The sequence below is a fragment of the Nanorana parkeri genome, unplaced genomic scaffold, assembly GCF_000935625.1.
Source record: "Nanorana parkeri isolate BGI_ZX_2015 unplaced genomic scaffold, ASM93562v1 scaffold457, whole genome shotgun sequence".
Classification (NCBI taxonomy): Eukaryota; Metazoa; Chordata; class Amphibia; order Anura; family Dicroglossidae; genus Nanorana; species Nanorana parkeri.
The window spans coordinates 672775-687733 of NW_017306725.1; positions in this window are offsets into that span (position 1 = coordinate 672775).

Below are 14959 nucleotides of genomic sequence, written 5' to 3' on the forward strand. Positions count from 1 at the left end.
AAAGGCTGTTTTTTTCTCACTATAGACCTATTACAAAGCAATTTTATATCTTTATCTTTTACTTTTCTTGATCAGTATGCGATTGATTCATCTACTAAATTTAAATTCTGTTAAGCAGAGTGGGGTAAGAAAGGGAATACATATGGTATACTGTCAAGTGTTAGTAATGAAGCAGCTCTTGGTGAGTGCAAGATGGAAAGATTATGCTCTATTGCTTAAGGGTGAATTTAGGAAAATGGAATTACCCCTCTCCAATCTGGCCCCCTCTTCCCCGCTATACTTACCTTTCGGTAGCCCATGTGCTCTGGATTTTGAATTTCACTTGCAGATGGCAAGCATGCTTTTGCAAGAAGCACTTTCCGTTGCTCAGAAGCACTTCTCATTGGTCAGCGCAGGCAGTCAGGACAGTAGCAAACTTTAGAAAGAGCAGCAGTGACAATAACCTATTTCAGATAGAAAAACAAGCATTTCCTATGGTAAAATAAGGTTAGTATGTGCTATATTCTAAGAACGATCCTTTTAGGTAAAACACTGTATGGACATATGCTACATAGACACTGTGTAGGGGTAGGCACCACACTCTATTTGTAAGGTAAATGCCTGGGTGCTCATCCGCAAAAATATCTATAAGGCTCTAACGTGGGACGTGGCAGTCATGTGTCTTGCATAGGGATGCACCAATAACGTTTTTCCGGTATCGAGTACGAGTTCCATTATTTATTTTTTTCAGAACTTGCCGATCCTGAACACTGATACTGAAAGTCCCATTAAGGAAGCCGGGCGGCGTGTAATAACTCACCACCTGGCTTCCTGATTGGTCAGTAAACTGGCCAATCAGGAAGATGGGAGGCGAGTCACTACACGCAACCTGGCTTCCTCAATGGCCGGGAAGCTGACTCCATGCTCCCTCTTCACCAGGTGATGAGGGAGCATGGAGCTGGCTTTCTGCACAATCAGGAAGTCGGGGCGTGGGTAATGACTCACCACCCGGCTTCCTAATTGGCCAGCTTCCTGATCAATCAGGAAATCAAGCGGTGAGTCTTTACACGGCTTCCTGATTGGCCATGGTTTTGGCTTCCCAGCCAATCAGTAAGCGGGGAAGAAAGTCATTACCCGCCCCATCTCCGTGATTGGCTGAGAAGCCAGCTCCATGCTCCCTGGTGACAAGGGAACATGGAGCCGGCTTTGCGGCCAATCAGGAAGCTGGGCGGTGTGTAATGACTTGCAGCCCAGCTTCCTGATACCGGAAGTTCTGGTATCAGGATAAGTATCTGAAGCATTTGGGCGAGTATGAGCGCTCGCCCAAATACTCGGTATCGGCACCGATACTAGTATTGGTATTGGTGCATCTCTAGTCTTGCAGCAGAGATAAGTCAAAGCATCAGCATTTTATTGTCAGTGTTTTGATGAAGCTCAGTTAATTTGTATCAAGATGGACTGAGCTCCATTGAAACATTGACAATAAAATGCTGATGCTTTGACTTATCACTGCTACAAGACTCATGAGTGCTTCTATACCTACTTTGGATCTGTGTAGACACAGATATTTGTGAACAGGTTCGTAATGTTTTTTTTTACTCTAGCAAATTTTAAGACAGAGCAGATTTACCTACAGTTTAGTGCATGCATTGATCAAAGACCGATTGACAAAAGTTAAAGGTAAGGAATTTTAAAAATGCTTTGTATTAAGTATGTCCTGAGAATAAACCAGACTTTGCCAAATGGACCAAGTGGTTCATCTGTCAGCATTACATGTTTCCATTTGATGGGCTTTGACAGGCTGGTGTAAGTAGGAGAAAAAAAAGAATGAAGAAGTACCATAGGTGGGTGATGGTAGGAATTTGGTCTTAAAGGACAGCTGTAACTCTCTTATCTTGAGCATTATCCCCTTTGAGTAGTAGAAACTCAGTGTGCAGCTGCAGCCAATGCTGCTGAGATTTTTGTCAATCCTAAAGTATTATTGGAATACACATCTTCCAATGCACTTTAATTTACAAACTCGGGCACAATCATTCAGGAAACACATTTAATTTAAATGTGAACACTTTAAAATTAAATGTATATATTTTTCAAAGCAGTTAAAATATGGAATGTGTTGTGCTGCTTTCATCAAGCCTTGTTAGTACTGACATAAGGTTCAATTCACAAAGCTAACACACAAAAGTAAGGGATGCTTACTTTCCATGACTTTAATTTTTAGCTGAGTCCAATGAGATTTACAAATTACAGTCATGTAGCTAAAATAAAGATACTTATCCTTGTGTTAATACTTTATGAGTTTGTTGTTGTTTCAGCATTACTCATAGTGCACATGGTGAGCAAATGTCCTTTGCTATGGACAGTTAAAGTGACATTAAAGTAAAAAAAAAAATTCCCTCCCCACCATGTTAATGTTAGCACTTACCTTAAATGATGTCTCTTATTCCGATCTTCTTCTTTCCTGATGTTTTCATGTGTCCCTCCAGCGATGCCGCGGCTCTCCGATCCAGCGCTGACTGCTCTGTCCCTCCGATCCAGCGGTGTCTGCATGCGGTGGCACGCGTCCATAGACTTACCTTGCGTCTCTGCTCGTCTCCCGGTCGAGAATCGGAACTGCGCATGTGCACGCCCCAAGATCCTTTGCGGCCGTACGAGCAGTTCCTGATTCTCGGCACTGGAGCGCGCAGCAATAACGAGGTAAGTTTAAACCTAGTTAAAGCAGGTTTTTTTTTAAACTTCTTGCCTATATCTACTGCTTGCTAGCAGTAGATATAGGCAAACAAACCGGAGGGTTTAGAACCCATTTAAGAATGTTACTTTCATGGCTGTGTAATAAATAGTGCAAACTTGGCTAACATCATAAAATTTACTTTTTATGTCATCCTTTGTGTTTTGCAGCACCTCTGTGCTGTGTATACTGGAATCATACATGTGACAGTAGAATGGATAGAGCATTCTAAGTAAAGGAAATTAAAGCAGATACATGTATGCTTTAGGGCCAGATTGACCATTATGCCAGGATTACCTGGGCCTATGTGCAGGAGAGGCTTCATTTTGCTTTAGCCATGTGTCAGAAATGTGTTTTCTCTTTATCCTTTAATAAAGGTAAATTAGGAGATAAATAAATGGATTGTGTTCTGCAAGGAGTGTATAGTTATTTATCGGAATGCACCGATACTAGTATCGGTATTGGTGCCGATACCGAGTATTTGGGCAAGTACTCGTACTCGCCCAAATGCTCCCGATGCCTATCCCAATACCGGAACTTCCGGTACCAGTAAGCCGGGCAGCGTGTAATGATTATTCATTACACGCTACCCGGCTTCCTGATTGGCTCCATGCTCCCTCATCACTTGGTGAGTATTGTCGAGTACCGGTAAAAAAAAAAAACAGTACTCGTACTCAATACTGAAAAACCGGTATCGGTGCATCCCTAGTTAATTTACATAGACAAATACTAAAGGGTGGACAAATTGTACCACATACAAACATATGTGCTGACATTCTTTTCCAAGTTTCTGTGATTTATTCATGTTTTTTTCCATTTACCTTTGAAGACAACTGCTTACTACAGTATGAGATGAAAAGGTATTTTAGTAAAAGCCACATTGTGGGACTTGTTTACTGCAAAAGTGTGTTCAGTTATATCTAAAATATATATTTTCCAAAGTTTCAGAAAAACAAGCTCCATTGGCAGGGAGTTGGTGTTCAGTGCAAATGCTTTTAATATACTATATGTAGCCATCTAGCTAAAAACATTAAGAAATGCTTACAAGTATGTGTTGTCCGTTAAAGCAGCCATTCTCAACCTATTTCCAGTCATGGCACTTTTTAATAGTATGAAAAATCTCAAGGAACCCCAGTCTACAATTTAAAAAAATTTGTAGGCTGGGGTTCCTCACACTCTTATTATAGACAGGGGTCTAGTATGGATATAAAGGGGCCATTCAAGGCAATACAAAAAAAAAATAAGGAAAAAGGGGTTGCACCCTTTACATTAGAGTGCCCCTTTCACATCAGAAGCCCACATCATGATTCAAATTCCTCCCCTTTAGCAAAAATTTGAAGGCACTCCTGATACAACCAGAAGGCACATCAGGGTACCATGACACCCTGGTTAAGAAAGGCTGTGTTAGAGCACATATAGATTGCAGAATTTGTGGGCACTGATGAGTCCCACTCTAATATTGCTCTCTCCAGTAAGCCCCCTGCTGACATAAGCATTAGCAAGGGTACTAGTTGTTGGAGTGTATACTGAAGGAAATACAGAGGCTGCAATGGCTGACCCCTTCTTCTGAAATTGCTTTTTGCCTGGCCAGTCTACATGTATAATAGCTTCAGTAGTGTAATACATTGGCCCAGAGTAAGTGCACACATAGGCCTCTGTGTGACGATTTCATCACTTGCATGCTTGTGCTGGGTTAAGGAACTAATTGAAGCCATTGTTTCAATACTGGTTTTCTTTAGGCCAGGGGTGGGCAACTGGGGCCCAGCAGCTGGAACTACAAGTCCCATGAGGCACTGCAAGACTGACAGTTACAGGCATGACTCGCAGAGGCCAGTATATGCTACAAAAATATTTATTACAAACATGACTTCCAGCTTCTGATGAATGCTTAGTTGGCAATAATCAGACATCTAATAGCCAGGACAGAGAATCCCTGAAGAAATAGCCATATTTATATATGAATCAATTGATCTTCTGAAAATGCAGATGCTTGGCATGTAAAATATGTGTGTTGCTGTATGGCCCTTTAACTTTACCAGTTGGCATGAAATAATCCTGACATCACAATATGCAATGACAGCAGTAGTTTCCAAAATGCTGTATATTTTATCAGTAAAAAAGCTTTGTGTGGTCTCTCTCCACAAAATGCGTAAGCACCATTTTTGGCAACACAGCACACCACAATGCACAGTAATGCATCACTGTGTATTGTGATGTGCTCCAACGCATGTGTGTTGGTATGTGTGCAACACACTAACACATGTAACATGCATTATTCAAGGCAGTGAAAAGTGTGTTTCAGACTGCAACATTGCAATGTAGCAAATCACAAGGCAGGAGAACTGATCTGTGTCAGAGATTTGTAAACACAACCAGGAACTGCAGGGGCACCAGAATTTACATAAATATGTCATCAGATAACATCTCAGTTCAGTATGTGTAGATGGTGAAACTGGTTGATGCCTGAAGAAAGATGGTGCTGTTCTAGAAAGAAAAGCAGATGAAGGCATTGTTAGGAAGAGTACTGTGAGAGGTAATACTTAATACACATACACATTACTTAACATGCAGGATCCTCCCATGAAAAAATATATAAGATGCTACATCAGGTCCAACCTGAAGCTTAGGTCCGCCCATATGGAGTAGTAGTGCTGAAGGAATGGTGGCATAATAGAGCCAAGTGTTTCCATACATCCTGCAGAGAAATCCATCAACTGGAACTCTTAGTCCTCCCGCTGCTTTCATTATTGCTGAAATGATTATTTTTACACCAAATTCTGCAGTCACACATGTTCATACACACCTTCTATCCTTCACTCTTCACTCTTATGGAGAAATCAGCAGGGGAGATTTCACTTCAGCTCCCAGATCATTACTGAAGCCCCAAAACATTTCAAAAATAGAAAATCTGCACCACGTGACATTGCAAAAACCATTAATACATTCAAGGACTGAATTCTGCAGCCTTCTCTTCTCTGTTCTGGAAAGCAGAATGGGAGGGTCATTCTTTGAGTGCCCATGTCACTGCTTGGGTGACATGAACTTTTCCTATTGGCTGTCCAGGGCTGGGGTCCTCCCAGACACTTTAATGGTATACCGAAGTGAAACAGATAATATTTTGAGTAGTAGTGCAGTTTTTCACATTTTAAACACAGCAATGCATGGTGGAAAATAATAAAACCAAAGATATTTTGTACAGTACCACTGGGAAAAGACATGTGTAATATAAGGGTGACATAAAAGGTACATCAATGCATAAAATCAATATTATATCAATTGTATCAATAAAGATGTGTGGATATGATTACTTTTACTAAATGTATTTTCCTGAATAAAACAAGTGTTGTTCACGGAAGAAGAGCAGCACTGGACGACAGAGCTGTGGTTCTGTGAGGTAAGCTCAGGAGAGAAGGTAACTATTTTAGGCACTGCAGGGCTAACAGTGGAAACTGGAGTTCTGATTCAAATGTTTTTTTCCCCATCCACTCTTTGGCACTTGTTACCTTACCAGCTAACAAGATACTCTACAACAGTTTCTTAGCGTATTTATTTCAATTGTATGGCAATCATAATAATAGAGTAGTCTTGTAATGGGTAATGTCACTCAAGCAACAGAGTGTTGTAGCATGAGTCGCCAGCACACACGTGTTCAAGGTGAAAATGTAATCCAGTTTATTGTAAATGTGTAACATAGATCATAAAGCCAACGTTTGGGGCCACGCAGGGTCCCTTCCTCAAGGTGACACTGTGCCATCTGTTGTTGTCACTACAAGCACCACCTCATTTGAACTGGTCATAATGCTGTATGGAGTGCAGGTGGTCTCTCCATCACTTAACAAGCAACAGGCCCTTCATCAGCGGCAGAGTCGCACAGGAAGCCTTCCACCTGATTCTATGTAGTGGTTCCCTTTGCGAGGGAGTGATTCCATAGTATCTTAGTGATCCTGATGCTGGCGATTTGACAGTCCCATGGAAGAATACAGTTCACAAGTTGTTTGATAAGCTTCCGAAGTCAATACTGCTGGTCAGAGCCACCAAATGTGACAGAATGTGCCGCCATCAGTGTTACAAGCCCTGACCAACTTCTTTGAAACATTGTTTTTGGAACTTACTAACTGCACAGGTGTGTGCCACCACCTGGGCAAGTGTTTAAATGAACCTTTTGGTGAAATAAAAGATTGAGTCACACATATTTCTACCCAAACTTTAGTATCTAGCTCCCATCCTAAATCACTTTCACATTTTCAGTGAGTTCTTCTGGCAATACCTATTTACCATGAAAGAATGGCACCAAGAAATGGTCCATCTTCTCCTGGGTGACTATAGGTTGCAGGTTCCTTCATGGTTAGGTATTGCAGGCTTATCGGAATTGTTGACAGAAACATTCTATAAGGCTATAACTGATAAGCTCTTTTGGGGAACTATTTTCTTCCTTGTGTAAACTTTTCAAAACTATCTGGATAGTTGTGCATATAATTTAAAAGTATATGTTGGCATGAACTGTGCATTGGGTGTCTAATTATTAAATATCCAGAATTGTAAAAAATGTTAACATGTTACAGAAGCAAATTTGAAGTATGTTTAACAAATTGTCAGTATGCAGATTATTGTACTTGTTCACTTTACCATATAAGATCATAGTAGAGCTTTTGTGAACACCCTCGTGTATGAACCATCGAGATGCCTGTACAAAAACAATATTGATTTCAATTAAGTGGATTAAAACGTAATAAAGATGTGTGTATGGTTGGAGTGTGATCTCTCAGTAGACTTATAAATCCTTCTTGAGGCTTTTAGGACTTCTGGATACGTAAATTCAGCAAACACTGACTGTCATTTAGATGTGCACGATGTATATTGAGATTATACAGTATGTGTAGTATTTAAATGTAAACATGCATGTAAATGCTGCCTTTGTCTACTGCTGCCATACGCTGTCACTACTTGTGGCAAATCAGAATAGTTTGAATGCCGAACTGTGTTCTACTAATATTTTCAGAGCCCGAAACAAGGGATCAGTGTTGTCCATTACATTCATGGTCTCTAGTCTGCATATTTTGTAAGAGCTTGAACCAACTCATTTTTTCTCTCGCTCTCTCTAGCTCGCTCATTTTCCTCTCTCCCTTCCCTCTCTCTCCCCTCCTCTCTCTTTTTCTCTCTCCTCTCTTTCTCTCCTCTCTTTCTCCCCTCTCCCTCTCTCTCCCTTCCCTTTCTCTCCCTTCCCTCTCTCTCACTCCTCTCTCTCTCCTCTCTCATACACCAATAAAACGTGTGGGGAGATCTTTAATGCCATGCAGAAAAACTCTCTATAAATAAGTCTCTATCATTATTATTCAATACAGAATTCTTATTAAGTACTTATTTTAGAATGCAGTTGCAGGATGCATTGTAAATTGGTTGTTCTAGCTTACTGTATTATTATACTTAAAGTATATGTAAGCACTAACATGTGAATGTAATTTAAAAATTAATTTTCAATATTTTAAATCTGCATCATTCATTAAAATATTACCTGATGATCCTGCCATGTAGGGCCTCATTTAGGCAGTTCCTGTTATAAGGTGACAATACTCTGTCCCTGTCTCCCAACTGTGCTCCTGCATTGTCACCCTTTCACACAGGCTTCCGATGGATACTAAGGGCCTGTTCACACCACTTCCAGTGCGTTCCAGCAGCTAACTGTGCTGCAAAGCACTGGATCGCATACTGTAAAGGCTCCCTGCGTTCTGTGGTGGGAGGAGGTGTGGCAGTGCATTCAAGTCAATAGCACCGCAGCCACGCCCCCCTGCCCACTAGAATGTGTGGCACAGCAATGCCTGCATTCCGGTCCAGTGCGAATGCAAAAAATAGTACAAGCACTATTTTGTGCGATCACACTGGACCAGAACGCGGGCATTTCTGTGCCATGCGTTCTGGTGCGGGCGGTCGCACTGCAGGCAGGTGGGCTTGAGGTGCATTGAAGTCAATGGCACCACAGCCACGCACCCCCACCACCACAACCACAGAATGCAGGGAGCCTTCACAGTATGCAATCTAATGCGTTCCAGCACGGTTAGCGGCTGGAATGAGCTGGAAGTGGTGTGAACAGGCTCTAAAAGTGCCTTTCTACACACATTGTGCATGCATGGTCCATGGTTGTTGCTATCAGGACCTTTTTTCCTGAGAAATGATGCAGCCATCACTAAATGCATGCATGGAGACAGGAAGTGGCTGCAAAGAGACTGCAGCAGATAAGCAAAACGTATTTAAAAAAAGTAAAGAAAATTACAACTGTGGTTAATACACAGCAAACTAAATGGTATTCAATAGGTTTAACATCTACTTTTAGTTTAACTTGGGGATAAGAACTCTTTATTTGAATATGCACTAAGAACTAAAGGTGGGAGTAAAGAGACATAGCTTCCAACAACAATGGCAGTGAAGTCAGTAACAGCCTGTTGGAGCATTCTGCTTTCTCATTTTCTATAGGATCTCTACGTATGCCATGTGATGCTTATCCCCATGAAATAATTGTATAACTGCTGGGTTATATCTTCCTTTTTGGACAGTGCTTAATTTTCCAGGTGCTTGAAGCTGGTGGGAGTTATAATTCAGCCACATAGGTCAATTATCTCTTATCCATTGTGTCTGTAGTCTGCTATTGTTGTCATGGAATCCTCCCTGATGGATGTTTTTTCTTCTGCAGCTAAAGTTTGTTATAGGCACATTAGCTCAATCCTGCCCAGTTTTAGGTGTGAGCTGATATGGAAATTCCATTGGAATATGTCCACTTTACTGCCAGGCACTTCCATTTAGTTTTCATTTTAATTATAGTGATACATGAGCCTAAGGGTCAATAGAATGTGATCTCTGACCCCCTGTTTGCAATGATGGAAGCATATGCTGCGCCCGTATGGCTTAGCTAAGAAGCATTAAGCCTGAAGCCCTTATGGTTCTTACTAGGTGTGTATTCTAGTGTAAAAGAGGTAATCAATTGTTGTCAATTAAATTATCCAACCATTATCAAAATCAAAGGATGCTTTATTGACAAAGCTACATATACATAATGGCATTATTTCAATTGATTATACAGTTTTAAGCAGTGTTTCTGATACTTATATAGTATAGTTTTCAGCTAAAAAAATGAACAGCATTAAGATTACAATTATAGGTAGTATTGGTGGGGACTAGGGATGCACCAATACTATTTTTTCAAGACCGAGTACAAGTACCGATACTTTTCCTCAAGTACTTGTACCAATTTCCGATACCTTTTTTTTGGTGTCATGTGACAGTTTTTCTAAAACAATACAGACTAATGATTTTAGGACAGTGGTAGAGCACCACGGTCGCAGCTGCCACCCTGGAAGTTCTGCTACTGACTCCAAGCTGTAGAGGACTACAGATCTCAGCAATACATTATATAGCAATGCAAAATGCCATCAGCTATAGAGGACTACAAATCCCAGCAATATATTCTACTGCAATGCGGAATAATATGAAGCTACATACTCTGTGCTGCTCTGGGGGGTGCTGGCGATGTCTCCAGGGTCTCTTTAGGGCTTTGGAGGGTCTCAGCAAGGCTACGAAGGGTCTCAGCAGGGCTACAGAGGGTCTCAGAATCACTGTGGAGGGTCTCAGCAGGGCTATGGAGGGCCTCAGCAGGGGCCCGGAGGGTCTCGCAGGGTCTCCCAGGAAGGAGGAGGAGATGTGTAGGCCGTTGCTGTAAACAGGAGCCGCCTGGTTCACAGGAAGTCTTCCATGGTCCCCAGCAATTTAAAAATTTTAAGTTCCAGTATCAGCGTTTAGTATCAGGGCATTTTCACGAGTACGAGTACCGATTCAAATCCCGGTCAGGACACCATCTGCATGGCATTTGTGGTTTCCTTCCACACTCTAAAGACATGCTCGATGTCACACTATCATGCACCCAAACTTCTGGGTGCATGAAAGTGGACCCAGAAGTTTGGGGAAACTGTGCACAGAAACCCAAGGGTGGGGCTTGGATACGCAAGTAAAAGTGAGTGTTCCAGGACATTGTTTATGAAAACATTTCAGCTGAATTGATTATTACTGATTTATTACAGAAAATATACACAGAGAAACTTGGTAGATTTGAGCAATGGCCTACAGGCACAATTGGTGCATAAAGCTGATGGGTTAGAAAATCTCACGGGGCTTTTTTCTGTTTTCTTATATTTTCTATTCATCTTTTGACCTTAAAACAGTAAATTCTTTTCCCTAGATTACCATGAATGTTTCCTTGAGTTGAGTAGTCAGTCTGCCCATTTGTACAAAAACTAATGTGGAATAGAAGAAAAAAAAAAGGCTCTTAAGAAAGCTAAAAACAAATACAAATATTGACCTGTTGATGTGCTCGTTCAGTAAATAGAGACAGGCATTCTTAAAATATCACTGAAACATGAGCTGTCTGAATATGATCGCTGAAGCATCTTTGAAACTAATCCCAGCCATCATCACTATGTACAAGTCATCGTGGGATCACTTAACACATTCTACTCATCAGTGCAGATAACTAATGTTTTTATACATATTAATACAGCTGTCAAAACAGACATTTATATAAGACATAAAAACATATGGCCTAACCACACTGCACTAATGCAAATGCATCTACTTCATATAACTGTGATATTCTGTCAGATAACAGTTGTTTTTGCATCAATTTAGAGCTCCACTCAGTATTAAAGAAAACAAGAAGTTGAATAAGGGGTTGAGTTGAGAAAGTTAAAATCCCTATCCCCCAAACTTTTGTGACTTGTACAAGACACCCTCACTTCACACTAGCCATGCCCGATCTCATGAAGTCCTTCTTTCTACACCATTGGAAGGACCCAGGTCTTCCGGCAAGTAAGTTTAGGTGTTTGCTTCCTTGCAAGTTAATTCTTTTTTTATTATTACTTTTGTTTATTATTATTATTATTTACTAGTCAATGTTTGTAATTTTTTGTGTGCTGTCTTTATAATTATAGTTTAATAAATAATCAAAAAGCTGCTAATGTTAGGGCAACATTCCCTGGCAGGTGACACTGGCTCACCCGAGACGTGGAGCCTAAGCACTCGCTGGTTTTCACCAGAGTTCCTGATAGTAAAGATGAGTTTCTCTGTTTGCCGGTCCCAGGTCATGGTCCTAAGGATCACCCTGCCAAGGACAAGAGAGGACAGGAAAGCACAGAGACAGTAGACCAGAGTATGGTAAGGATCAGGCAGGGGTCCTGAGCAACAATAAGCACAGAGTGGTGAGGCAGCCTATGTTGCAACCAGTATACAAAACAGGAAAAAAGAGCATAGCTGGGTCGAGGATAAATGGTTAGCCAGTCTGGTTTGGCAGCAAGCAGTCAGTAGGCAAGGCAGGAGACGAGAGCATAGTCAGGTCCAGGCAGGGGTCAAAGCGTGCAGCAAGCAGAGAATGGTCAGGCCGTCTGGGTTGGCGGCAAGCAGTCAGTAGGCAAGGCAGGAGACGAGAGCAAGGTCAGGTCCTGGCAGGGGTCAGGGCGTGCAGCAAGCAGAGAATGGTCAGGCAGTGTGGGTTGGCAGCAAGCAGTCAGTAGGCAAGGCAGGAGACGAGAGCAAGGTCAGGTCCTGGCAGGGGTCAGGGCGTGCAGCAAGCAGAGAATGGTCAGGCAGTGTGGGTTGGCAGCAAGCAGTCAGTAGGCAAGACAGGAGACTAGAGCATAGTCAGGTCCAGGCAGGGGTCCAGGCGTGCAGCAAGCAGAGAATGGTCAGGCAGTCTGGGTTGGCAGTAGGCAAGGCAGGAGACGAGAGCATAGTCAGGTCCAGGCAGGGGTCCAGGCGTGCAGCAAGCAGAGAATGGTCAGGCAGTCTGGGTTGGCAGTAGGCAAGGCAGGAGACGAGAGCATAGTCAGGTCCAGGCAGGGGTCCAGGCGTGCAGCAAGCAGAGAATGGTCAGGCAGTCTGGGTTGGCAGTAGGCAAGGCAGGAGACGAGAGCATAGTCAGGTCCAGGCAGGGGTCAAAGCGTGCAGCAAGCAGAGAATGGTCAGACAGTCTGGGTTGGCAGCAAGCAGTCAGTAGGCAATGCAGGAGATGACTGCAAGGTCAGGTCAAGGGGGCAGAAAGTGGTCAGGCGATCCAGGTAACTAAAACAGGAACAGAATTCAGTATTATAGATTTTAGCACAACCAGGATAGCTGGTTTGAAGGCACAGCACCAACCACTTCCAGACCTGATGCTCAAATACCCCTTTGGATCACGGACAAAATTTTTGGCACGCATTCTGCTACTATAAATTAATACTTAGAACTGCTGGTCAGAATTCTGTAAGTGCCATTAGAAGTACTGGCAGGAATCTTGTGAGTACCACTGGAGGTACTGGCAGGTATTCTGGAAGTCCTGGCAGGGACAAGTACCATAACAGCTGAACATGACTTATTACACCCAAACACACTCTAATACCTTTTATGAGAAAGATACATACAACCACCAGAGTGTACTTGCCAACCAGACACTGCGATTCTCTAGATGACATTGTGGCTGCAATGTGGTGATATTATCACAGTTTAACATCAGTAATGTCTGCACATTGTTCCTTTGTGGTTCAGCTTCCCGTGACTCTGTTTACATCAACTATATACTCAGTTGCCCAGATAACTTTCATTGGTGCACATGTGTGGACATAGAAATAGTTTACATAATGCCACTATTGACCCCATGACTGCAGAAGCCTCCTTCTGATCTGTATTAAAAGCTGAACGCCAGGCTAATGTTTATGTAGGGACACACATAGGGGGGAATTTATCTAAACTGGAGCACACAAAATCTGGAGCAGATTTGTGCTGCAACCAATCTTTGTGCTTCTCTGTCTCATTTTCAAATCTTACCTGAGCAAACTGCAGAGAGATGCTGATTGGTTGCCATTGGCAACTGCTCCAGATTATCTGCTCCAGTTTTGATACATTTTCCCCATAGTCCTGCTGGGTTCTTGATCTTTGTCAGAAACCACCTGCTACTTTGCATTCACGGGATCCAGGTTTTCCATACTACAGGTAAACGCACAGGAAGTGATGCTGTTTCCTAATGGAATAAGACCCTATTTAAACTGGCCTGCCTGACTCCGAGTTGTTGGATTGTCTTACAGTTTCCCCTGTGTTCCCTGTGCTTCTATTGATCTTGCTGACTTCTGACCCGGATTATCCCTGACCATGTTAATTGCTGCCTGTCCCTGACCTTCTGCTTGTTTACTGGATCTGCCTCTGTCTCCTGCCTTTGTACCTCGCTGCCTGACTGGTGTGACCCCTGGCTTGTTTGACCATGATCTTGGATTCTGCTCTGCACTCCGCAGCCTGCCTCGTTTTCACTTCAGCTCTGCTTGACCCGATCCAGTGCCTGGACTCCAGCTTGAACGGTGTGATCACCACTGGCACCTGTGCCACTCACTGTCTACTCAGATTCTGTTCCCGACTCCAGAGTCTTTGGGACACGAGGTGCAAGGGAAGCCTTCTCACCCATGCAGTCGCCAATCAGGTACGTGACAATTTGCTTTGTCCCTATCTACCATCAGTGTCCTAGAATTTTGCTTCAAAGTTAATCTGCACTCTTGCAGAGGGCCTTTGGTCCTGAACGCCCTGGGCTCACATAAAAACAGTTGAATAATACTAGGCTGGTGCAAACCATCTGAACATGGTACAGTGCCTTTTGCACCTCTCAAAGCAATCTGTAAACAGACAAGTAAGAAGAGGCTAGGCAAAGCCCATGACTTGGTAATACATAAATGTATTTCATATTACAAAACTTTTTTTTAAATACTCTAAAATTAAACTGACTTAGCTTAAGAGATGCATAAGGTAAAATAGTGTTGATGTGAAGGCACTTTATGTAGCTGTCGGCTGAATGGCTGCAGTCACAATTCATCTGAGATTTTTCAGAACTACTTCAACAAAAGTCAATTGAAAAATCGACTTCTGTCAAATGGGGGGGGGTGTTCCACTGGGACCACATATTGGTTGAATTTTGACCAGTGAAAAGTTAAAATCAAACTAGTGTATGCCCGGCTTTCGTCTTCAGATGAATCCCTGTGCATACCTTCCACCTTTCTGAGTTGAGAATGAGCGACACATTTTTGCACAAAGTGTGAAGGCAAAAAATACACCCTTGTAATGCTCCCAGTTTCATGTACCATGAAGAGATATAGAGTCAAAAATGATTGGTTAACCCACAACTACTTGCTTTAACCGGTACTCTTCCTTAAAACTGGCTTTAAGGAAAAAAGCAAATCCAATAAGTTAAAAGTTGGA